At 54.0% G+C, this 23,614-nt stretch overlaps 1 protein-coding gene across 5 annotated transcripts in view; it reads right to left on the bottom strand.

Moving 5' to 3' along the window:
* Window positions 1–23,614, bottom strand: part of sycp1 (synaptonemal complex protein 1) — a 741,816-nt gene that overhangs the window by 310,928 nt on the left and 407,274 nt on the right. The gene's annotated exons all lie outside the window — the stretch shown is intronic.

Here is a 23,614-nt window from a genome sequence, read left to right on the forward strand (position 1 = left end):
CTTCCGGTTGCGGCTATGTGGAGCTAAGCCGCACGTTCGGCAGCTCCCGCTTTAATAGGACTTGTGGACTCTTTTAAGGGCCCCAAACGGCGCTGATTCGATGATTCCCGGTGGATAAAGGGGTCTGGAGCAAAACGTCCCGGGATTTATGGTGCGGACTCGGAGTGTGGCGAGGAGAAAAACGGCAGCAGCTCCCCTGGAAAAGCGGGGGAAGGTGGACAAAATGGCGGCCGGTGGAGCCCCTGAGGAGTGGAGGCAGTGGGCGGAGGAGCAGCAGGCGGCCCTTCTGCACTATTTTACGGAGCTGAAAGGGGAGTTGTTGGAATCCCTGAAGGTAACGACTAGTAAGCAGCTGGAGACCCAGACAACTCAGGGTGCAGCGATACTTGAGTTGCAGCAGCAGGCCTCTGAGCGCGAAGATGAGGTTTCGGCCCTCGTGGGGAAGGTGGAGATGCATGAGGCGCTCCACAAAAAGTGGCAAGATCGTTTCGAGGAGATGGAGTTTCGATCAAGGCGGAAGAACTTGCATATCCTGGGCCTCGAGGAGGGGCTGGAGGGGTCGGAACTGCCGGCCTATGTGGCCTTGATTCTGAACTCGCTGGTGGGGGCAGGACCCTTCCATCTGCCCCTGGAGCTGGAGGGGGCTCACAGAGTACTGGCCAGGCGGCCTAAGGCGAATGAACCCCCGCGGGCGGTGCTGGTGGGGTTCCATCGGTTCAGTGACCGAGAGTGTGTGCTGCGATGGGCCAAGAAGGTGAGGAGCAGCAAGTGGGAGAATTCTGTAGTGCGCGTCTACCAGGACTGGAGTGCGGAGGTGGCTAAGCGGAGGGCCGGGTTCAACCGGACGAAGGCGGTGCTCCACGGCAAGCAGGTGAAGTTCAGCATGCTGCCGCCTGCGCGCCTGTGGGTCACCTACAAGGACCGGCATTACTATTTTGAGTCCCCAGAGGAGGCGTGGGCCTTTGTGCAGGCTGAAAAGTTGGACTTGAACTAGGGATTGGGGGCTGTGGGAGTTTTTTTCTGTATCACTGTTTATGCTGTTCTGTTTGTTTGTTTTTTTCTCTCGCGTTCGGATGATGTTGGTTATGGTTTTGTGTCTTAAGTGGGGTATTGGGGTTTGTGGTTGATCTGTTTTTGTTTGTACGGGGTTGGTGGATGGGTTGGGACTGCTGTTTGGGAGCTGCGTTGGGGGGGTGGGGTGGGGCAATGTGAAAGCGCGGGCTTTCCACTGGTTTCCCGCGCTGCGGGACGGGGGGGGTGGAGCTGGTGGCAAGGGGCGAGGATATCAGATCAGTTTTCCGGCGCTGAAGCGGTGCCAAGGAGCTGTCGCAGGGCGGGGGGGGGAGGGTGACCTCATATCGGGAGGGGTCGGAGTTAGGGCGGGAGCTGCCGGGGTCAGCAGAAGTCAGCTGGCTCACGGGAGTACTATGGAGGGAGCGTCGCGGCTAGGGGGGGTCCTAGCCTTGGAGGGGGGGGGGGGGGGGGAGATACCGGGTTGCTGCTGGATTGTCCAGGGAGGAGCTGATGTGGGTCGGGGGGGGGGGGGGGTCGGGGTGAGGTTCTATCGCCGTGGGAAACGGGACGAATGGGTGCTGGCCAGGGGTGAGCAGTCGATGGGCCATGGCTAGTCGACGGGGGAGGGGGCGGGGTGCCCCCTGATCCGGCTGATCACGTGGAACGTGACGGGGTTGAATGAGCCGGTTAAGCGGGCCCGGGTTTTTACGCATTTGAAGGGGCTGAAGGCGGACGTGGCCATGCTCCAGGAGACCCACCTGAAGGTGGCGGACCAGGTCCATCTGAGGAAGGGGTGGGTGGGGCAGATTTTCCATTCAGGGCTCGACTCGAAGAACTGGGGGATGGTGACCCTGGTGGGGAAGAGGGTGGCATTTGAGGCGTGTGAGGTGGTGGCTGATAGTGGCAGCAGATATGTGATGGTGAGCGGTAAGCTGCAGGGGGAGAGGGCGGTATTGGTAAATGTGTACACCCCAAATTGGGATGATGCTGGTTTCATGAGGCGTATGTTGGGCCGCATTCCTGGCCTGGAGGTGGGGGGCCTGATCATGGGGGGGGGACTTCAATACGGTGCTGGATCCCTACTGGATCGTTCTAGTTCAAGGACAGGAAGGAGGCCGGCAGCGGCCAAGGTGTTGAGGGGGTTTATGGACCAGATGGGAGGAGTGGATCCCTGGAGGTTTGGGAGGCCGAGGGCTCGGGAGTACTCTTTTTTCTCCCGTGTGCACAGGGTTTATTCCCGTATTGATTTATTTGTCCTGAGTAGGGGACTGGTCCCAAGGGTGGAGGAGGCCAAATATTCGGCTATTGCGATTTCGGACCATGCTCCGCATTGGGTGGATCTGGAGATGGGGGAGGTGCGGGACCAGCGCCCGCTTTGGCGTCTGGACATCGGGTTGTTGGCTGATGAGCAGGTGTGTAGGAGGGTCCGGGGATGTATCGAGAGGTACCTCGAGGTCAATGATACTGGGGAGGTCCGGGTGGGGATGGTGTGGGAGGCTCTGAAGGCAGTGATTAGGGGGGAGCTGATCTCCATCCAAGCCCATAGGGAGAAGAGGGAGAGGGAGAGACTGGTGGGGGAGCTGTTGAGTGTAGATGTTAGGTACGCGGAGGCCCCGGAGGAGGGATTGCTGGGGGAGTGGCGTAGCCTGCAGGCCAAGTTTGATTTATTGACCACCAGAAAGGCGGAGACACAGTGGAGGAAGGCGCAGGGAACGGTCTACGAGTATGGAGAGAAGGCGAGCAGGATGCTGGCGCATCAGCTTCGCAAGCGGGACGCGGCTAGTTAGATTGGTGGAGTGAAGGATAGGAGTGGGAATGTGGTGCGGCAGGGGGCAGAGGTCAATGGGGTCTTTAGGGACTTCTACAGGGAGCTGTACCGGTCGGAGCCGCCGGTGGTGGGAGGGGGAATGGAGAGCTTTTTGGGCAGGCTGCGATTTCCAAGGGTGCAGGAGGAGCAGGTGGAGGGACTGGGGGCGCCGATCGAGTTGGAGGAGCTGGTCAGAGGGATTGGCCACATGCAGTCGGGGAAGGCGCCGGGACCGGATGGGTTCCCGGTTGAATTTTATAAGAAATATGCGGACCTGTTGGGCCCCCTGTTGGTTCGGACCTTTAACGAGGCATGGGAGGGGGGTGTTTTGCCCCCGACGATGTCACGGACGCTGATTTCCCTGATCCTGAAGCGAGATAAGGACCCCTTGCAGTGCGGATCATATAGGCCAATTTCACTGCTGAATGTGGACACCAAGTTGCTGGCGAAGATCTTGGCTACTAGAATAGAGGACTGTGTGCCGGGAGTGATACATGAAGATCAGATGAGTTTTGTGAAGGGGAGGCAGCTGAACACTAATGTGCGAAGGCTGCTAAATGTGATAATGGTGCCGGCGGCAGAAGGAGAGGCGGAGATTGTGGTGGCATTGGATGCGGAGAAGGCCTTTGATAGGGTTGAGTGGGGGTACTTGTGGGAGGTGTTAGAGAGGTTCGGGTTTGGGATGGGGTTTATTAAATGGGTGAGGTTGCTGTACGAGACCCCGATGGCAAGTGTAGTGACAAATGGGAGGAGGTCCGAGTACTTCAGGCTCCACCGAGGGACGAGGCAGGGGTGCCCCCTGTCCCCCTTGCTTTTTGCATTGGCAATTGAGCCTCTTGCCATGGCTCCCAGGGAGTCGGGAGGTGGAGGGGTCTGGTGCGGGGCGGGGAGGAGCACCGAGTGTCGCTGTATGCAGATGACTTGCTGCTGTATGCAGCAGACCCGGTGGGGGGAATGCCGGAGGTGATGGAGGTTCTTGCTGAGTTTGGGAGTTTTTTGGGCTATAAATTGAACCTGGGCAAGAGTGAGCTGTTTGTTGTACACCCGGGAGATCAGGAGGAGGGGTGATGAACCATCAATTGAACGCGAGACGAGTTGCTGTACAAAAGTTAGGCTTTAATAAGCTAGAATTTAGCCCTGCGGTCGACTACAGTAAATGGATGACCGCCGGGAGTTCTGGGTATTTATACCTCGCTCTGGAGGCAAGGTTAACTCAGCCTCTCGACCAATCGGAGAGCAGTCAAATGACTGGTCTCAACCAATCGGTCGAGAGGCACATGACCGACCAGGGCCAATGGTAAGCCAGTGTTCTGCACCAATGGCAGACAGCTATGCAAATCATACCACCACATTCACCCCTTGCGGAGAAAGAAGCCGGGGGGGGGGGGGGGGGGGTAGGGTACCAACGAGAGCCCGGGGGGTGGGGGGGGGGGGGGGGGGGTGGGAGGGGGGGTGGGGAGGAGAACTGGTGGTATGAGTAGCAGCCAGAGAAGGGAGAAAAAACATTTTGGCTTCCCACTGGCCCAGACAATTAACAATAGTACATATTGTCCCAACAAGGGCCATGGAGTTGTTGTAAATTAAATAGACTCGATCAGCCTTTTCGTGGCCCGTGACGTCCTGGCAGACCACCACAGTGGAGTTGGTGACGTTGGTTCAGCCGATGGCGGTGGTTCCGCTGATGTCCTGGAGTCCGGGAGCGATGGTCCTTGAACAGTCTCCGTCACCCGGGCTGGTGGTGGAGACGCCATGGATGGGGAAGGGGTGGCCAGGGTGGGGCGCTGCGGGAAAAAAAACAGGGGGGTCTGCGGTGAAGGGGGGGAAGGCCACATGCCGGCGGGTGCCAGGTCCCGGAGGGAGACCGTGTCCTGCTGACCGTCGGGGTACTCCACATACGCATACTGCGGGTTAGCGTGGAGTAACTGGACTTAGAACATAGAACATTACAGCGCAGTACGGGCCCTTCGGCCCTCGATGTTGCGCCGACCTGTGAAACCATCTGAAGCCTATCTGACCTACACTATTCCATTTTCATCCATATGTCTATCCAGTGACCACTTAAATGCCCTTAAAGTTGGCGAGTATACTACTGTTGCAGGCAGGGCGTTCCACACCCCTACTACTCTCTGAGTAAAGAAACTGCCTCTGACATCTGTCCTATATCTACCACCCCTCAATTTAAAGCTATGTCCCCTCGTGTTGGTCATCACCATCCGAGGAAAAAGACTCTCACTGTCCACCCTATCTAACCCTCTGATTATCTTATATGTCTCTATTAAGTCAGCTCTCAGCCTTCTCCTCTCTAACGAAAACAACCTCAAGTCCCTGAGCCTTTCCTCGTAAGACCCTTCCCTCCATACCAGGCAACATCCTAGTAAATCTCCTCTGAACCCTTTCCAAAGCTTCCACATCCTTCCGATAATGTGGTGACCAGAACTGCACGCAGTACTCCAGGAGCGGCCGCACCAGAGTGATGTACAGCTGCAGCATGACCTTGTGGCTCCGAAACTCAATCCCCCAACTGATAAAGGCTAGCACACCATATGCCTTCTTAACAGCCCTATTAACCTGGGTGGCAACATTCAGGGATTTATGTACCTGGATGCCGAGATCTCTCTGTTCATCTACACTACCAAGAATCTTGCCATTAGCCCAGTACTCTGCATTCCTGTTACTCCTTCCAAAGTGAACCACCTCACACTTTTCCGCATTAAACTCTATCTGCCACCTCTCAGCCCAGCTCTGCAGTTTACCTATGTCCCTCTGTATCCTATAACATCCTTCAGCACTATCCACAACTCCACCGACCTTCGTGTCATCTGCAAATTTACTAACCCATCCTTCTACACCCTCTTCCAGGTCATTTATAAAAATGACAAACAGCAGTGGCCCCAAAACAGATCCTTACGGTACACCACTAGTAACTGAACTCCAGGATGAACATTTGCCATCAACCACCACCCTCTGTCTTCTTTCAGCTAGCCAATTATTGATCCAAACCGCTAAATCACCTTCAATGCCATACTTCCTTATTTTCTGCAATAGCCTACCGTGGGGAACCTTATCAAACGCCTTACTGAAATCCATATGCACCACATCAACCGCTTTACCCTCATCCACCTGTTTGGTCACCTTCTCAAAAAACTCAATAAGGTTTGTGAGGCATGACCTACCCTTCACAAAACCGTGTTGACTATCGCTAATCAACTATTTCTTTTCAAGATGATTATAAACCCTATCTCTTATAACATTTTACCCACAACCGAAGTAAGGCTCACAGGTTTATAATTACCACGTTTGTCTCTACTCCCCTTCTTGAACAAGGGGACAACATTTGCTATCCTCCAGTCTTCCGGCACTATTCCTGTCGACAAAGACGACATAAAGATCAAGGACAAAGGCTCTGCAATCTCCTCCCTGGCTTCCCAGAGAATCCTAGGATAAATCCCATCTGGCCCAGGGGACTTATCTATTTTGACATTTTCCAAAATTGATAACACCTCCTCCTTTTGAATCTCAATTCCATCTAGCCTGGTCGACTGAACCTGAGTATTCTCCTCGACAACATTGTCTTTCTCCAGTGTAAACACTGATGAAAAATATCCATTTAACGCTTCCCCTATCTCCTCTGATTCCACACACAACTTTCCACTACTATCCTTGATTGGCCCTAATTTTACTCTCGTCATTCTTTTGTTCCTGATATACCTATAGAAAGCCTTAGGGTTTTCCTTGATCCTATCCGCCAACGACTTTTCGTGTCCTCTCCTCGCTCTTCTTAACTCTCCCTTTAGGTCCTTCCTGGCTAACTTGTAACTCTCAAGTGCCCGAACTGAGCCTTCATGTCTCATCCTAACATAAGCCTTCTTCTTCCTCTTGACAAGTGCTTCAACTTCCTTAGTAAACCACGGTTCCCTTGCTCGACAACTTCCTCCCTGCCTGACAGGTACATACTTATCAAGGACACGCAGTAGCTGTTCCTTGAAAAAGCTCCACATTTCGATTGTACCCATCCCCTGCAGTTTCCTTCCCCATCCTATACATCCTAAATCTTACCGAATAGCATCATAATTGCCTTTCCCCCAGCTATAATTCTTGCCTTGCGGTATATACCTATCCCTGCCCATTGCTAAAGTAAACATAACCGAGTTGTGATCACTATCACCAAAGTGCTCACCTACATCTAAATTTAACACCTGGCCGGGTTCATTACCCAGAACCAAATCCAATGTGGCCTCGCCCCTTGTTGGCCTGTCTACATACTGTGTCAGAAAACCCTCCTGCACACACTGCACAAAAACTGACCCATCTATAGTACTCGAACTATAGTATTTCCAGTCAATATTTGGAAAGTTAAAGTCCCCCATAACAACTACCCTGTTACTCTCGCTCCTGTCAAGAATCATCTTTGCAATCCTTTCCTCTACATCTCTGGAACTATTCGGAGGTCTATAGACAACTCCCAACAGGCTGACCTCTCCTCTCCTTTTCCTAACCTCGGCCCATACTACCTCAGTAGACGAGTCCTCAAACGTCCTTTCTACCGCCGTAATACTTTCCTTGATTAACAATGCCACACCCCCCCTCATTTACCATCTTCTCTGTTCTTACAGAAACATCTAAATCCTGGAACCTGCAACAACCATTCCTGTCCCTGCTCTACCCATGTCTTCGAAATCACCACAACATCGAGATCCCAGATACCAACACATGCTGCAAGCTCACCCACCTTATTCCGGATGCTCCTGGCATTGAAGTACACACTTCAAACCAGCATCTTGCTTGCCAGTGCCCTCTTTCGAACTTTTAACCCTATGCCTGACCTCACTACTCTCAACATCCTGTACACTGGGACTACAATTTAGGTTCCCATCCCCCTGCTGAATTAGTTTAAACCCCCCCGAAGAGCACTAGCAAATCTCCCCCACAAGATATTGGTACTTGTTCCACCAACGGGTCGGACTTGTACACCCGCACATGCTTCCGGAGCAAGATGGGTCCGGGGGCGGCCAGCCACGTCGGGAGAGGGGATCCGGAGGACGACTTCCTGGGGAAAACAAGAAGACGTTCATGAGGTGTCTGATTTGTTGTGGTACAGAGGAGTGAGCGGATGGAATGTAGGGCATCGGGGATAACCTCTTGCCATCGGGAAATAGGGAGATCTCTGGACCGGAGGGCCAGTAGTATGGTCTTCCAGATGGTACCATTCTCCCGTTCGACCTGCCTGTTACCCCGAGGGTTATAGCTGGTCGTCCTGCTAGAGGCAATGCCCCTGTTGAGCAGGAATTGACGCAGCTCGTCGCTCATAAATGAGGACCCCCGATCGCTATGTATGTATGCGGGGTAGCCGAACAGGGAGAAGATGGAGAGGAGGGCCTTAATGACGGTCGAAGTGGTCATGTCGGGGCAGGGAATGGCGAAGGGGAAGCTGGAGTATTCGTCGATTACCGCCAGGAAGTAAATGTTGCGGTTGCTAGAGGGAAGGGGCCCCTTGAAGTCAATGCTGAGACGTTCGAAGGGACGGGATGCTTTGATCAGATGTGCGCGCTCGGGGCGGTAGAAGTGCGGTTTGCACTCTGCGCAGATGTGGCAGTCACGGGTTACTGTCCTGACTTCCTCGATGGAGAAAGGCAGGTTGCGGGCCTTTATGAAATGGTAGAAACGGGTCACCCCTGGATGGCAGAGGTCCGCGTGGAGGGAGCGGAGGCGGTCTATCTGCGCGCTGGCGCAGGTACCGCGGGACAGGGCATCAGGAGGCTCATTGAGCCTCCTAGGACGATACAAGATCTCATAATTGTTCGTGGACAACTCGATCCGCCACCGTAAGAACTTGTCATTCTTAATCTTGCCCCTCTGTGCATTATCAAACATGAAGGCCACTGAACGTTGGTCTGTGAGGAGGGTAAACTTCCTGCCGGCCAAATAGTGCCTCCAATGTCGCACAGCTTCGACTATGGCCTGGGCTTCCTTTTCCACAGAGGAGTGGCGGAGTTCGGAAGCCTGGAGGATTCTGGAGAAGAAGGCCATGGGTCTGCCCGCTTGGTTCAGGGTGGCCGCCAGAGCTACTTCTGATGCGTCGCTCTCGACCTGGAAGGGGAGGGACTCGTCGATGGCATGCACCGTGGCATTTGCGATGTCCGCTTTGATGCGGCTAAAGGCCTGGCAGGCCTCTGTCGACGGCGGGAAGGTCGTGGCTTGAATGAGGGGACAGGCCTTGTCAGCGTAATTGGGAACCCATTGGGCGTAGTAAGCGAAGAAACCCAGGCAGCGTTTGAGGGTATTGGGGAGAGGGAGTTCCATCAAGGGGCGCATGCGTTCGGGGTCGGGGCCTATCACTCTGTTACGCACTACGTAGCCGAGGATGGCTAGACGGTCGGTGCTAAACACGCACTTATCCTTATTGTATGTGAGGTTAAGGAGTTTTGCGGTTTGGAGAAATTTCCGGAGGTTGGCGTCATGGTCCTGCTGGTCGTGGCCGCAGATGGTGACATTATCGAGATACAGGAAGGTAGCCCGTAATCCGTACTTGCCGACCATTTGGTCCATTTCCTGTTGGAAGACCGAGACCCCATTTGTGACACCAAATGGAACCCTAAGGAAGTGGTAGAGGCGCCCATCAGTCTCGAACGCGGTGTACTTGCGGTCACTCGCGCGGAGGGGGAGCTGGTGATAAGCGGACTTAAGGTCCACAGTGGAGAAGACTTTGTATTTTGCAATATAGTTTACCATGGCGGAAATACGGGGGAGAGGATTCGCGTCCAGTTGCGTAAACCGGTTGATGGTCTGGCTTTTGTCGATGACCATCCGGTTTTTCTCCCCAGTCCGGACCACCAGCGCTTGGGCTCGCCAGGGACTGTTGCTGCTCTCGATGACCCCTTCCTTCAGTAACCTCTGGACCTCGGACCTGATGAAGGTCCAGTCCTGGGCGCTGTCTGCTCCGTGTCGCGACGTGTTTGCAATCGGGGGTGAGATTAGCAAACAAGGAGGGGGGGTCCACTTTGAGGGACGCAAGGCTGCAGACAGTGAGGGAGGGTATAGGGCCGCCGAATTGGAAGGTCAAGCTCTGCAGGTTGCACTGGAAGTCCAGTCCTAGGAGTGCCGGTGCGCAAAGGTCAGGGAGGACAAGGAGTTTGTAATTTTTTAAAACCTTCCCTTGGACCGTGAGGTCCGCGATGCAGCAGCCGGTGATGCGGACGGAGTGCGAACCTGAGGCTAACCCGATTTTGTGTTTAACAGGATGGACAGGGAGAGTGCAGCGTCTTGCAGTGGCAGGGTGAACGAAGCATTCCGTGCCCCCGGAGTCCAGCAGGCAGCCCGTCTCGTGGCCGTTGAGGTGGATCAGCGTCGTTGTTTTGGCGAGCGTGCGTGGCCGTGATTGGTCGAGTTGAATTGCCGCGAGCCATGGAGAAGAACCATCGTCGCAGTCGTCGTCGGCTGAGTAGTAGCTGGCAGAACCTTGCGTGCCAGTCCAGGGTGGTGGTGCCCAGGATCAGCACGTGGAGTCTGGGTCCCAAGATGGCAGCGCCCAGGACCCGCACGTGGAGTTGGGTCCCCAAGATGGCGGCGCCCAGGACCCGCACGTGGAGTCGGCGCCCCAAGATGGCGGCGCCCAGGACCCGCACGTGGAGTCGGTGCCCCAAGATGGCGGCGCCCAGGACCCGCACGTGGCGTCCAGGGCCCAAGATGGCGGCGCCCGCGGGGCCCTCGTGGTTGCTGGGGGCGGGGTTAGCGGTGCCGGCGGGCCGACCGGAGCGGCTGAGAGCGGGGGCAGAGAGGCGCGCAGGCCAGGCGCAGGGGCCCAGGGGCGGTGAGGAGAGAGTAGCGCGGCGCGCTGGAAGGGCCCGGAGGAGGGGGGGAGGCACGTAGGGCGGGCGCAGGGGCCCGGAGGCGGGGGGGGGGAGACTGGCGCGGTGTACTGGAAGGGCCCGCAAGGGCCCGGAGGGGGGGAATCCCTGGTCGCTGCGCAGTACAGCAGCGACCGATTTAGCCTGGCAGACGGATGAAAAGTGGCCCTTCTTCCCGCAGCCCTTACAGAGGGCGGAGCGGGCTGGGTAGCGCGGGCAAGGGTGTTCAGTGAACCCACAGAAATAGCAGCGGGGCCCCTCGGACTTGTCGGGGCGTCCCGCGGCGCAGGCCTGAGGGAGGTCGGGAGCGGCGGATGGCGGTGGGGAAGCGTGCCAGGAGGTCCAGGGTGCTGCAGCGCGGCTGGGGACATAGGCGCGGGCGTTTAAATCAGCGACCTCCAGGGAGGTGGAGAGAGTCCATGCCTCAGTTAGGCTGAGGTCGTCTTTCTCCAGCATCCGCTGGCGGATAGCGGCAGACTGCATCCCAGCCACTTAAGCATCTTTTATCAGAAGTTCCATGTGCTCCGTGGCTGAAACTTGGAGGCAGGAGCAATTCCTCCCCAGGACAGCGAGGGCCTGGTAAAAATGGTCTAATTTAGCAGATGTCGGGCGAATACTCTGTTTACCGGTTTAAGAAACTGTCCATTCAGCTTAAGCATGGCCGCATCGTAATCCTTTTCCTCCGCAATCATCGTGTAGGCTGCCGTGCCCACGCTGGAGTGGAGGATGTGAAGCTTTTGTGCTATGGTGGGGGGGGCTGTTTGCGGACGCCAGGTATCCCTCGAGACATGCCAGCCAATGTTGAAAGATTTCTGGCGTTCTGAGTTTGCGGGCTGATGCGGAGGCATTCGGGCTTTATCCGGAGCTCCATCTTCAAAATTTTAGCTTATTAAATTGATGAACCATCAATCGAACGTGAGACAAGTTGCTGTCCGAGCGTAGAGACCAGGATCAATGACATGGCGGGATTCATTAAGCTGGAGAAGGTCAAATTCGCCCTGAGGGGGTCGGTACAAGGGTTCTTTAGGAGGTGGCAGCCTTTCCTCGACTTTCTGGCTCAACGATAAGGAACTAGGTCAGCAGCAACCCGGGGGGGAAGGGGGGGGGGGGTTTCAGGGGGGTATTGTTTAAGTTAATTAGCTTATTGTTAATTTATTTTGTTGTTTATTGGGTTTGGGGGGGGGGGGGGGTTTGTTACAGGCGTTGTTACGGGAGCCGGGGGGTGTTTATTATTGTTATTATTATTATTGTTCTGTTGATATATATTTTTCAAAAAATTCCAATAAAAATTATTTAAAATAAAAAAAAGGCGAGCAGGGGTCCTGAGGCGTGGCCCAAGAATGGGGCGCCACTGGATCACACGTGGGGGCTGTAGCAATGCTGGGCCAGGAAACCACAGCGACTGAACGGGCTGGCAAACGGAGACAGAGTGGCCCTTTTTCCCGCACCCGTTGCAGGTCGTGCTCCGCACCGGTCAGCGCTGCCTGGGATGTTTGCTGTGGCCTCCTTTTTTTCAGATTTTTTTTTGTTTGGAGAAAAAAAAGTCACAGAAACAGGCGCCCTTCATCTATTAGTATTCGTATTCTCCTATTAATATTCGTAGTCTTACTCATGTTCCGAGATCTTGATAAACTACGTCCCCTCTCCCGCCTGGTATCTCATTCTGTACTGTTACTGCTTGATCTTTCTCTTCTGTTGTGGGATGTCCTTTCAATAGTTCTCGACCTTTTCCTGCGAACTTGTTCACTATCCGATGTACTGTCTGAATTGGCCCTGCGTTTCTGTGCCCTCCATTTTTGAACTTCGTTTTCCCAATCCATTGTCTTAACTCTCTCCCCTGAATGCTGTACATTCAACCAATGTTTATACTTTCCAGTGGCCTACCCTGCTCTACTAATAACAGTTGCATCTTTCCATTGACTAGACCCTTCAGGCAAGTATGTCACTTTTGTACCAACTTTTGGCAGTTGCCCTTTCGGAAAAATTACCTGTTCTAATTTATCAGAAGTGTCGTGTTCCGCGACAGAAACCCTGTCTATATCAGTTAACTGGTCCTCATAGTTCTGTAACACGTGCGTACCAGATGACTCTGGTTCCTCGTCATGTCTGTCTGCTCTGTCTAAAGTTGAAAATATACTTGATGAAAGTACCCTAAGAGTTTGATTACCATGTTGCAAAATAATTGTTTTACCATGTATGCCGATGATCTTCCCCGGGCCTTTCCATTCATTAGAATTGTCTCTCTTATAGTATACCATGTTACCTTGCTGAAAAATGGCATCTGATGGCCGTACATTATGTCTTAAAGCTCTACGAATTCTTTCAGAGACATCTGCTTCCAAAAAATCTTTTCTACTGCTATGTAATGCATTTAAATGTTCAGCAAAACCAGAGCTAATTGTAGTCCCCTCCCAAGCTGGAGGCTGGTCATCCAAAATGGACGGAATTTTAGGATTTCATCGGCATAGATGGTAAAACAATTATTTTGCAACATGGTAGTCAAACTGTTAGGGTACATTCATTAAGTATATTTTCAAATTTAGACAGAGCAGACAGGATTTCTACCAAACACTAATTGATAAGGACTATAGCCCCCAACCATCTGCAATGAATTCTTTGCATGTACCGCCCATGCTAAAGCTGAATTGAGCCTGCAGTTTGGTCGATCTGCCAAAAGTTTCCGAAGCATGTCATCGATGACAGCATGATTTATTTTGCAGACACCATTACAAAATGGTTTTCTGCAGCCGTGTTCATAGCTCTGATATTCATATTTTCACACATATCCCAAAACTCATCATTAGCAAATTCTCCCCCATTGTACGCAAGGAATTTTGCCGGTGGACCCATTCCTGTCCCGATCCATTTTTCCAGGATTTGATCCAGAATTACTCACTTTTCTTTACTTCGTACAATCGTTGATTGACTAAATCTGGTTGCTAAATCTACAAAATGCAAAATAAATATATTATTTGCTTTATCCCAGATCTTAAGGTCCATGGCCAAAGGTAGGGTTACTATCAGTCGTGCTGGTGTCCTTCTGTACTTCCTACAAACTTCACAGCGATCACTAACCTGTTCTATCAGTTTAGTATAGTCGTCATCCCTTATCCCTGCATCCTTTAATAAATTTTTCCGCCTCCGAGGAGACGAATGTGCAAATTGCCTATGCAGTTTTACTACAACAAGCTTTTTATCAGCTAAAGTCCTATTTTCAACTGCCATTAACACATCCTTAACCACTCTACTTGAAATATTAATTGTCAGTAATGGAATACAATACTGTGTAAATTGTAAGTCCACCGTCTTTCCAAAAACTGTTGCCTTATCCTGTTCCATATCCACTTTCATGTGTGCTTTCTTCATTGACGGTCTGCTCAGAAGCAAAGGTATCTTACTTGATACAACATCCGTGCTAATGAAATGATTCACTCCAGCAATATTGCAAGGGATCACCACTCTTTTCAGCGACTTCAGAGTATTATCATCCCCAAACCTGAAACTTGTGGAACTTTCAATTTCCTTAACCTTGTTACGATTTTCAGCATTCAAGGAGTCAGATAACATTTTAACCAGTCAATCCCACACACAGTAGATGTGATTCTACAACCAACACCCTCATTACCGTCTTAAAACTGCTTGTTAATAGGACAATGCCTTCTTTCTGGTCACTATCTTTTTCCTCTTCTGACTCTTCCATGTCATGTGTCGCTTTAAACACTCTATCATAACGAGTTGGACAGTTGAAAGCATAATGGTATTGAGTCACATCGAAAACATCGATTTATCATGCTCCGTTCATCTTCCTATTGTAGGTTCTAACTGGGTTTCTGTCTTCATAATTTCCTTGTCTCGGTCTCCTTTTATAGTCTTGAGGCCTGTTCGTAGCCATACTATTTAGCCATCCTGTTAGTAGTGTATCTTCCATATTCTGCCTTCTTGCAGGCTGACCTATTTGGGTCATCAGAGCCATCGGAATTGGATATTTTCCCAGAAACCTTTGTAAAGCTTTTGTCATCTGTTCGAATAAGGTATCCTTATCCGTAAACTGAACTCCTGTCAAAACCAGGAGTCTATCCATGTTGCTCACTCTAGCACAGTCAAGTAATTTAAAGGTCAACACAGACTGTGGAAATTCCAGATTGTATTTCTGCAGCCTTTTATATAGTCTGCTAAATTCCATTATATAGTCTTCCATGGATAAATCCTCCATTTTCCGGAACCTATCAAAATCCGACCATGCTTCATACGCACTTAACAAGTCATCTTTCTTATAAATCTTATCCATATAATGTAATAAAGTCGCCAGACCTTCTTCTGAGTCTAACTCTTCCAATTCCAGCTCAGAAAGCACTTTGTTTCGGATTTTACTGCCATATGGTAAATAATGAGCCAATGTGATACCTTGTTTTCTCTTTCCCAAAGCAGTTACCTTAGTCCACATAACTACTGCACTTCTCCATTGGTCGTATGATTCCCTTTCAGAAAATAAGAGAGGACAGTCATATCCAGTCATCTTTATCCTGGGTTCAGCCATATATTCCTGTTTTTTTTTCATTCACTCCTTGGTTTCATCTGGGAAAATTGTATCTTTCAACCCTTCACATTTACACAGCAACCATCCTCTGCTACCAATTGTTAGACGTATTAGATGCTGTGGTATGAAGAGACAAAAGGTCTGTTCCTTTTTCACCAACACACTTTTATTTCTTCCAACAGACTCTGCACAAAACTCTACACAACAGCAGACCCAGAGGCCACCTGAATCCATTTACATATCAGTGTCAATTATTGTACACTTAACATAAATGAGACAACTAATTGCAATGTCTCTTAATCAATTACTAAACATGCTCCAGGGAGTCAAAGTAGTACTTGTTACCCTGGTAGGTGATCCATAGTTTGACGGAGCACCTTGCTCTTGAATAGTGTGCATTTGACACCTTTAAATTCTGCCTGCCATTTAGCCAGGTCTGCTCCAATGTCCTTCCAACTTGCATGCGTTCGTATTTTTGGGGGGCAGCACGGTGGCACAGTGTTAGCACTGCTGCCTCACAGCACCAGGGACCCAGGTTCGATTCCAACGTCGGGTAACTTGTCTGTGTCGTGTTTGCACATTCTCCCGGTGTCTGTGTGGGTTTCCTCTGGGTGCTCTGGTTTCCTCCCACAGTCCAAAGTTGTGCAGGATTGGCCATGCTAAATTGCCCCTAGGGTGGGGTTGCAGGAATAGGACGGAGGATCGGGCCTGTGGTCATTCAAAGGATAGATGCAGACTTGATGGGCCTCTTCTGCACTGTAGGAATTCTATTCAATTCTATTCTATGTTCACTCATCTCAGGGTTTGCTCTTTGTCTTGGTATCTGTGGAACCTTACAATCATCGCCCGCAATGGTTCCCCTGCCTTGGGCCGCTGCCATGGCAACCTGTGTGCGCTGTCTATCTCTAGGGGCTTGTCAAAGCCCTCCTCACCAACCAGCTTTCTTTTTTTTTAAATAATTTTTATTCAAAATTTCACATTTTTACAAAAAAGAAAACAATAACAGAAAATTCTAAGAGCAAAAAAAATCAGAAACCACCCCTCCACGCCGTAAATACAAAAGAGAAACAATAAATTAATGCCCGTCGTTGGCAAAAAACAGATATTCAATCCAAAACAAAAACAAAGGGACAACCCCCCCCCCCCGGTTGCTGCTGCTGCTGACCTTTTGTTTTTACCGTTCTGCCAGGAGATCTAGGAATGGTTGCCATCTCCTGAAAACCCCTGCACTGATCCCCTTAGGGCAAATTTCACCCTCTCCAATTTAAGAAACCCCGCCATATTGTTGACCCAGGCCTCCACGCTTGGGGGCCTCGCATCCTTCCACTGAAGAAGAATCCTCCGCCGGGCTACTAGGGACACAAAGGCCAGAACACCAGCCTCTTTCGCCTCCTGCACTCCCGGCTCCACTGCAACCCCAAATATTGCGAGTCCCCAGCCTGGATTGACCCTGGATCCTACCACCCTCGATACCGTCCTTGCTACACACTTCCAAAATTCCCCCAGCGCTGGGCATGCCCAGAACATGGGGACATGGTTTGCTGGGCACCCTGAGAACCTAATACACCTGTCCTCGGTTCCAAAAAACCGGCTCATCCTTGTCCCGGTCATATGAGCCCTATGCAGTACCTTAAACTGTATGAGGCTAAGCCTCGCACACGAAGAGGAGGAGTTCACCCTTCTAGGGCATCCGCCCACATCCCCTCCTCAATCTCCTCACCCAGCTACTCCTCCCATTTATCTTTCAGCTCCTCCACCGAGGCCTCGTCTACCTCCTGCATCACCTGGTACACTTCCGAGATCCTCCCCTCTCCAACCCATACCCCCAAGAGCACCCTGTCCTGGACCCCACGCGGCGGCAGCAGGGTGAACCCCGCCACCTGACGCCTGACAAACGCCCTTACTTGCGTGTACCTAAAGGTGTTCCCCGGGGAGAGCCTGAACTTCCCTTCCAGCTCACCCAGGCTCGCAAACTTCCCGTCTATGAACAGGTCCCCCAGCCTCCTGACACCTGCCCTGTGCCAACTCAGGAACCCGCCATCAATTCTCCCCGGAACAAACAGGTGGTTCCCCCATATCGGGGACCCCATCGAGGCCCCCACCTCCCCCCTGTGCCGCCTCCATTGCCCCAAAATCTTGAGGGTAGCTGCCACCACCGGGCTCGTGGTATACCTTGTCGGAGGGAGCGGCAGCGGCGCCGTTGCAAGCGCTTCCAGGCTCGTGCCCACATAGGATGCCATCTCCAGCCTCTTCCATGGCGCCCCCTCCCCGTCCATTACCCACTTACACACCATCGCTGCGTTGGCAGCCCAATAATACCCACAGAGGTTGGGCAACGCCAGCCCCCCCCCCCCATCCCGGCCCCGCTCCAAGAACACCCGTCTCACCCTTGGAGTCCCGTGTGCCCACACAAACCCCGTAATGCTCCTGTTAACCCGCCTGAAAAAGGCCTTCGGGATAAGGATGGGGAGGCACTGGAACAGGAACCTCGGGAGCACCGTCATCTTGACTGACTGCACCCTACCCGCCAAAGACAGCGGCTGCATGTCCCACCTCTTAAACGCCTCCTCCATTTGCTCCACCAGCCTTGTGAGGTTTAGCTTATGCAAGGCCCCCCAGCTCCTGGCCACCTGAACCCCCAAGTACCTGAAGCTCCTCTCCGCCCTATTCAGTGGGAGCCTCCCAATCCCCCCCTCCTGGTCCCCCGGGTGTACCACAAACAGCTCGCTTTTCCCCAAGTTAAGCTTATACACTGAGAAATCCCCAAATTCTCGGAGAATCCCCATCACCACCGGCATTCCCCCCACCGGGTCCTCCACATACAACAATAGGTTATCTGCATAGAGCGACACTCGGTGCTCCTCCCCACCCTGGACCAGCCCCCTCCAATCCCCAACTCCCTCAGCGCCATAGTCAGGGGTTCAATTGCCAGCGCAAAAAGTAGGGGGGACAGGGGACACCTCTGCCTCGTCCCTCGGTATAGTCGAAAATACTCCAACCTCCTCTTACTCGTGGCCACACTCGCCATCGGGGCCTCATACAACAGCCTCACCCAACTGACAAACCCCTCCCCAAATCCGAACCTTTCCAGCACCTCCCTCGAGTACCCCCACTCGACCTTATCAAAGGCCTTCTCTGCATCTGGCGCCACGACTATTTCCGTCTCCCCTTCCACCGCCGGCATCATAATAACGTTCAAGAACCTCCGTATATTAGTGTTCAGCTGCCTCCCCTTCACAAACCCTGTTTGATCCTCGTGGATAACCTGCGGCACACAATCTTCTATCCTCGTGGCTAAGATCTTTGCCAACAACTTGGCGTCCAAATTCAGGAGTGAGATCGGCCTGTATGACCCACACCGCAGGGGATCCCTGTCTCGCTTTAAGGATCAAGGAGATCAGCACCCGAGACATCGTCAGGGGCAAAGCCTCCCCCCTCCCTCGCCTCGTTGAAGGTCCTAACCAACAGGGGGCCCAGCAGGTCTCCATACACCTTGTAAAATTCAACCGGGAACCCATCCGGCCCCGGCACCTTCCCCGACTGCATGTTCCCTATCCCTTTAACCAGCTCCTCAAGCTCAACTGGCGCCCCCAGACCCTCCACCCGTCTCTCCTCCACCCTCGGGAATCTCAGCCGGTCCAAAAAGCACCCCATCCCCCACTTCTCCGCCGGAGGTTCGGACCAATATAGTCTCTCATAAAAGTCCCTGAAGACCCCATTAATGTCTACCCCCCTCCGCACCAGATTTCCTCCCCGGTCCTTAACTCCACCAATCTCCCTAGCCGCATCCCGCTTACGGAACTGGTGTGACAGCATCCTACTCGCCTTCTCCCCATACTCGTACACCGCACCCTGAGCCTTTCTCCGTTGAGCCTCCGCCTTTCTGGTGGTCAACAAGTCGAACTCAGCACGAAGGCTGCGCCGCTCCCTCAGCCTCCGCGTACCTCCTGTCCACCCTCACCATCTCCCCCACCAATCTCTCCCTTTCTCTCTGCTCCCCTCGCTCCCTGTGGGCCCGAATGGAGATCAACTCCCCCCGAACCACCGCCTTCAGCTCCTCCCAGACCGTCCCCATTCGGACCTCCCCATTATCGTTGGCCTCCAGGTACCTCTCGATGCATCCTCGAACCCGCCCCCTCACATCACCGTGATCCAGCACCGTGTTGAAATCTCACCCCATTATCAGGCCCCCTGTGGTGATATGATTTGCATACCTGTCTGCCATTGGGGCAGAACACCGGCTTACCATTGGCCCTGGTCGGTCATGTGCCTCTCAACCGATTGGTCGAGAGGCTGAGTTAACCGCGCCTCCTTGCCGAGGTATAAATAGTCAAACGTCCGGCGGTCGTCCATTTTATTGTAGACGACCGCAGGGCTAAAGTTCTAGTTTATTAAAGCCTAACTTTTGTAAAGCAACTCGTCTCTCGTACAATTGATGGCACATCAATTTAATAAACTACAATTTTGAAGATGGAGTTCCGGTTCAAGCCCGAATGCCTCCGCATCAGTCCGCAAACTCCAAACTCTGCAGAACTTTTTCAACTTTGGCTGACATGCCTCGAAGGATACCTGGCATCTACAACCACCCCCCCCACCGTGGCACAGAAGCTGCACGTCCTCCACTCCAGCGTGGGTATCGACGCCTACGCAATAATCAAAGAAGAAACGGATTATGAGACAGCAATACTAAAGCTAAAGGGACAATTCATTAAACCAGTCAACAGGGTATTCGCCCGACATCTGCTGGCCACCAGACGGCAGCTCCCTGGTGAGTCACTAAACCAATTTTACCAGGCCCTCGCTATCCTGGGGAGGAATTGCTCCTGCGTCGCAGTCTCAGCTACGGAGCACATGGAACTACTGATCAGAGACGCTTGCGTGGCTGGGATGCAGTCCCCCGCTATCCGCCAGCGGATGCTGGAGAGAGACGACCTCAGCTTAACTGAGGCACGGACTCTCTCCTCCTCACTGGAGGTCGCCGATCAAAACGCCCGCGCCTATGACCCCAGCCAGGCCTCCTGGCACGCTTCCCCACCGCCATCCGCCGCTCCCCACCTCCCTCAGGCCTGTGCCGCGGGACTCCCCGACAAGTCCACGGGGCCCCTTTTGTGGGTTCTCGAAACACCCTCGCCCGCGCTGCCCAGCCCGCTCCGCCCTCTGTAAGAGCTGCGGGAAGAAGGGCCACTTCTCCACGGTCTGCCAGGCTAAAACGGTGGCTGCGGTTCTTCTGGACGCCACGCAACACTCTGCCCCCCGCCCCCGGGCCCCTGCGTCGGCCTGTGCGCCTCTCTCTCCCCTCCCCTCCTAGACGCAGCACAACTCCCTCCCCCCCGCCCCCGGGCCCCCGACCTGCATGCCTCTCCGGGCCCTCCCGGTCCCTTCCTGCCCGCCGCGCTAGTCTCTTCCCCCCGCCCCCGGGCCCCAGCGCCCGACCAGCATGCCTCTCCGGGCCCTCCTGGTCCCTTCCTGACCGCCGCGCGAGTCTCGTCCCCCTCCCCCCCGCCCCCCGCCCCCGCCGCCCGACCTGTACGCCTCTCCGGGCCCTCCCGGTCCCTTCCTACCCGCCGGGCGAAACTTCCCCCCCCCCCGCCCCGGGCTCCCGCGCCTGGCCTGCGCGCCTCACCGCCCCCGCTCGAAGCCGCTCCACTCGGCTCGCCGGCACCACTAGCTCCGCCCCCAGCAACCACGAGTGCCCCACGGGCGCCGCCATCTTGGGGCGCCGACTCCACTTCCAGGTCCTGGGCGCCGCCATCTTGGGGTGCCGACTCCATGTGCGGGTCCTGGGCGCCACCATCTTGGGGCGCCGACTCCACGTGCGGGTCCTGGGCGCCGCCATCTTGGGGCGCTGACTCCACGTGCGGGTTCTGGGCGCTGCCATCTTGGGGCCCCGACTCCACGTGCGGGTCCTGGGTGCCGCCATCTTGGGGCGCGGGCTCCACGTGCGGGTCCTGGGCGCCGCCATCTTGGGGCCCCGACTCCACGTGCGGGTCCTGGCCACCGCCTTCCGGGACTGGCAAGCAAGGTTCTTCCAGCATCTACTCAGACGGCGACGACGAATATGGATTTTCTCCACGGCTCGCGGCCATTCAGCTCGACCTTTGTGCACCGGCACTCCTAGGACTGGACTTCCAGTGCAACCTGCAGAGCTTGACCTTCCAGTTCAGCGGCCCTATACCCCACCTCACTGTCTGCAGCCTCGCATCCCTCAAAGTGGACCCCCCCTCCTTGTTTGCTAATCTCACCCCCGATTGCAAACACGTCGCGACACGGAGCAGACAGTACAGCGCCCAGGACCGGTCCTTCATCAGGTCCGAGGTCTAGAGGCTGCTGACGGAAGGGGTCATCGAGGCCAGCAACAGTCCCTGGCGAGCCCAAGTGCTGGTGGTCCGGACTGAGGAGAAAAACCGGATGGTCATCGACTATAGCCAGACCATCAACCGGTTTACGCAACTGGACGCGTATCCTCTCCCCTGTATTTCCACCATGGTAAACGATATCGCTAAATACAAGGTCTTCTCCACTGTGGACCTTAAGTCCGCTTATCACCAGCTCCCCATCCGCGCGAGTGACCGCAAATACACCGCGTTTTAGGCAGATGGGCGCCTCTACCACTTCCTTAGGGTTCCATTTGGTGTCACAAATGGGGTCTCGGTCTTCCAACTGGAGATGGGCCGAATGGTCGACAAGTACGGATTACGGGCTACCTTCCCGTATCTTGATAATGTCACCATCTGCGGTCACGATCAGCAGGACCATGACGCCAACCTCCAGCAATTCCTCCAAACCGCAAAACTCCTTAACCTCACATACAATAAGGATAAGTGCGTGTTTATCACCGAGCGTCTAGCTATCCTCGGCTACGTAGTGCGTAAAGGAGTGATAGGCCCCCGACCCCGAACGCATGCGCCCCCTAATGGAACTCCCTCTCCCCAGTACCCCAACATCAAACGCTGCCTGGGGTTCTTCGCATACTACGCCCAATGGGTTCCCAACTACGCTGACAAGGCCTGTCCCCTCATTCAAACCACGACCTTCCCGCCGTCGACAGAGGCTTGCTCTGGCGGCCACCCTGAACCAAGCGGGCAGACCCCGTGGCCTTCTTTTCCAGAACTCTCCAGGCTTCCGAACTCCGCCACCCCTCTGTGGAAAAGGAAGCCCAGGCCATAGTCGAAGCGGTGCGACATTGGAGGCACTATTTGGCCGGCAGGAGGTTTACCCTCCTCACAGACCAACGGTCAGTAGCCTTCATGTTTGATAATGCACAAAGGGGCAAGATCAAGAATGACAAGATCTTACGGTGGCGGATCGAGTTGTCCAAGTACAACTATGAGATCTTGTATCGTCCTGGGAAGCTCAATGAGCCTCCTGATGCCCTGTCCCGCGGTACCTGCGCCAGCGCGCAGATAGACCGCCTCCGCTCCCTCCACGCGGCCCTCTGCCATCCAGGGGTGACCCGCCTCTACCATTTCATTAGGGCCCACAACCTGCCTTTCTCCATCGCGGAAGTCAGGTCAGTAACCCGTGACTGCCACATCTGTGCAGAGTGCAAACCGCACTTCTACCGCCCCGAGCGTGCACACCTGATCAAAGCATCCCGCCCCTTCGAACGTCACAGCATTGACTTCAAGGGGCCCCTTCCCTCTAACAACCGCAACATTTATTTCCTGGCGGTAATTGACGAATTCTCCAGCTTCCCCTTCGCCATTCCCTGCCCCGACATGACCACATCGACCATCATTAAGGCACTCCTCTCCGTCTTCTCCCTGTTTGGCTACCCCACGTACATACACAGCGATCGGGGGTCCTCCTTTATGAGCGACGAGCTGCGTCAATTCCTACTCAACAGGGGCATTGCCTCTAGCAGGACGACCAGCTATAACCCCCGGGGTAACGGACAGGTCGAGCGGGAGAATGGTACCATCTGGAAGACCATACTACTGGCCCTCCGGTCCAGAGATCTCCTTATTTCCCGATGGCAAGAGGTGATCCCCGATGCCCTACATTCAATCCGCTCACTCCTCTGTACCGCAACTAATCAGACACCTCATGAACGTCTTCTTGTTTTCCCCAGGAAGTCATCCTCCGGATCCCCTCTCCCGACGTGGCTGGTCACCCCCGGACCCATCTTGCTCCGGAACCATGTGCGGGTGCACAAATCCGACCCGTTGGTGGAACAAGTCCAGTTACTCCACGCTAACCCGCAGTATGCGTATGTGGAGTACCCCGACGGTCGACAGGACACGGTCTCCATCCGGGACCTGGCACCCGCCGGCGTACGGCCTTCCCCCCCTCCACCACAGACCCCCCCCCCCTGTTTTTTTCCCCCCAGCGCTCCGCTCAGGTTACCCCTTCCCCATCCATGGCGTCTTCACAGCCAGCTCGGGTGATGGAGACTGTTCAAGGACCATCGCT

This window comes from Scyliorhinus canicula, chromosome 15, assembly GCF_902713615.1.
Source record: "Scyliorhinus canicula chromosome 15, sScyCan1.1, whole genome shotgun sequence".
Classification (NCBI taxonomy): Eukaryota; Metazoa; Chordata; class Chondrichthyes; order Carcharhiniformes; family Scyliorhinidae; genus Scyliorhinus; species Scyliorhinus canicula.